Source organism: Rattus norvegicus, chromosome 5 (assembly GCF_036323735.1).
Source record: "Rattus norvegicus strain BN/NHsdMcwi chromosome 5, GRCr8, whole genome shotgun sequence".
NCBI lineage: Eukaryota > Metazoa > Chordata > Mammalia > Rodentia > Muridae > Rattus > Rattus norvegicus.
Genome location: NC_086023.1, coordinates 23,488,214 through 23,491,077, shown reverse-complemented (window position 1 = coordinate 23,491,077; position 2,864 = coordinate 23,488,214). Strand labels below are relative to the sequence as shown.

The following is a 2,864-nucleotide window of genomic DNA, read 5'->3' as shown; positions in this document are numbered from 1 at the left end:
ACTCTTGAGAATGTCTTGATCGTTCCCTGATGACTAATGATTGTCAATATTTGTATGATTGGATGCCATATAATATACGCAGCTAAAGTTTAGTGAGAAGTGTGGAAATCCTAGAGCCTGGAAAGAAGGAATATGCTACCAAGAGTATTGCAGATGAGATTTGTTTAAGAAAGGTCTAAGTAGTTATTGTGAGAGGAATAGAGCTGTGGTATCTGTTCTCAAGTATTGAAAAGACAGCTGAGTGTTTAGGTCCGTGACTTGACTTTGGTAACCATTTGTAGGAATGAAAGCGATTAAAGGTAAATGGATTGTTGACTTAGTTCCGAATAACAGATTAAGGGCTGGTGCCAGGGCAGAAGCAATAGCAAGGCAAGGTGAGCGAGAAATAGAGAGACATTTTTTAGAGAATTGGGAGACCTTGTGAACAACCTGATGTACAAGGCCAAAAGGAGGAATCAAGATGTCAGTCAGGATCTGCAGTGTTTCAGATGGCTCAGCTCAGTGCCTGACATGCAGTTACCAGGTGACTGCTCCACTTACCAGGTGACTGCTCCACTTACCAGGTGACAGCTGGCATGCATCATTTGAGGATCTTAAGCTGGATATAGGCTCTCGGTCCTTGTCCTACCTGGTGCTCTCTGAGGTTGTATCTGGTTCTGTAGCTTGGAGTCTGTCACAATTTACAATGTTCTTCAGAATTATGACTTCCAACATCTATTCTGTTCTGTTCTTTCTTCTCTTTCCAGTGTTTTGATTATTTGCATGTTATACCTCTTAAGTTAGCCATAATTCTTACATATTCTATTCTGGTTTTCCCCTATTCTTAATTTTTATACGAATTTCTTTGTATGTATATGGGGGCAAGGGCTTCTGCATGAACATCTGGGCTCATGTTTGTTTGATGCCCAGAAGCCAGAAGAAGTCATTGGATAGCCTGAAACTGGCGTTACGAATGGTTGTAAAGGGTTATGTGGGAGCTGGGAATTGAACTCAGGTCCTCTGGACGGACATCTTCTGCTCCTAACTTCTAAGCCATCTCTGCAGCCCTAATTTTAATTATTAAGAAGACTATTATTATATTTATGCTGTATGCTGGGAATACATATGCTATGGTGTTGAGGTTAGAGAACGACATGCAGATACTGTTAGATAGTTCCTTCCTCCTGTCAAGTCTTCTCCAGGCTTAATGGCAAGCGCTTTAGCCACGGAGCTACCCTACTGACCTGTCTTTTCAAAAGCCCATTTCAGTTAGACAAATGTGTGTGAGCCTACTTCAGTATCCACTTATTCCTTCCTTGGCCATGTCTGTCTGCTAATGGGCCTTCCTCAGGCAGTGTTTCTGCTATGGCGTTTTTGATTTTCTAGTATTTATTTTGGATTTCGATTTTCCTTTTCTTCTCTTTCTCTCTCTCTTTCTCTCTTTCTTTCTTTCTTTCTTTTTTACAGTTATTATCAGTGGTCATTAACTGGGACCGAAACATTTTCTCATCACACATTAGATTTTTCTTAATATGTTCTGTTGTTTACATTATCATTTGTTTGTACATGCCACATGCTTTCCTCATTATGACCCTTACTGTGTTAATCATTGTTACTTTAAATTTCTTTCTGAGAATTCCAACATCTGTCGGATTTGCATTTGTTCTGATGGTTTCTTTGCCTTTTCGTACTGGAGATTTATACCTTCTAGTACACCTTGTAAATTTATTTTTTGCTAGATTATGTATTATATTGAATGGATGAGAACTGGGGTCAGGGGTCTAAAAAGTGTGAAGATTTGTGTATTTAGGTGGCTCTGACTTGACGGTAGGCTGTGTTTACTGTTTCTTGTAACTACAGACCCTGCCTCCGCCGTTACATTCCTCTAGCATCTTGGTTTTCATCCTGAACTTACCTAATTATTCTCCTCAGAGTGTGGGTCTTGCCTTCCAGTTGAGTCAACTGAAAAATCAATGTTAAATGGAGCTTTGCTGTAGTGGTGATCAGATATAGGAGAAAGAGACTATTTTAAAATTAATCATCCTATTAAAGCTCAAGCCTTTTATATAAGGCTTTATTTTAAATTAAATGTATGTGTCAGACAGCTGTTTTTGTGTATGTGTCTGTGCGTGGATCTCTGTGTGGGTGTGTGCATGTGAGTGCAGGCACCTGTGGAGGCAGGAGGAGGTGTCAGATTTCCTGGAACGGGAGTTACAGGGGGTGGTGAACTATCAGACATGGGTGTTTGAAATTGAACTCAGGTCCTCTGCAAGAGCGACAGGACCCTTAGTGGCTAAGCCATCTCTTCAGCTCCCTTTAATCTCCTGTCTTTTGTAGGTCTAACACTGGTGTGTTAAGTATTTATGGAGTGTTTAGTGTTTATTTTTCTCCTAATCCACGTTTGGGTCTTTCATGTATGTATGTGTGTGTGTGTGTGTGTGTGTGTGTGTGTGTGTGTGTGTGTGTGTGTGATTTTTGGTTTTGGTGAATTAGGTTGGAGAGAACCAGTTAGAAACAAGCCTTTCATCTAGTTTAGACAAGGTTTCAGAATTGTTATCTTGAGCCATTCCTTCTCTTGAAGAGAGCTCTGAGCATTCTTGACAGTGGTTAATCTTTCAGTCCTTTTGACAAGACTGACAAGCAAATGTAAGAATTTGGAGGAATTCCTGAAAGGAAAACACAGGAAAGTGAGGGGTTTTCCCTAATGCCGCAGACATTATACTGTGTTCAGCTCGGAAAATATTCCTGAGTAACCATTATAGCAGCTCAGGGTTACCATGGCTTGCCACACATCTGTTTCTGCACCTCCCAAGGTACACTCAGTTCTCTGTGTCGTGGGGCAACTGTCTGTCTAGAATGGTCACTTCTTTCATAGGCCCAAGGAA

The 2,864-nt window shown here is 40.7% G+C and overlaps 1 non-coding gene across 1 annotated transcript; it reads right to left on the bottom strand.

The window, feature by feature from the left end:
- Window positions 1–1,441: 1,441 nt before the first annotated feature.
- LOC120103251 (small nucleolar RNA SNORD73) lies at window positions 1,442–1,497 on the bottom strand. Its single transcript, XR_005505334.1, has one exon. It is a non-coding gene; the product is annotated as a small nucleolar RNA SNORD73 (small nucleolar RNA).
- Window positions 1,498–2,864: the final 1,367 nt, after the last annotated feature.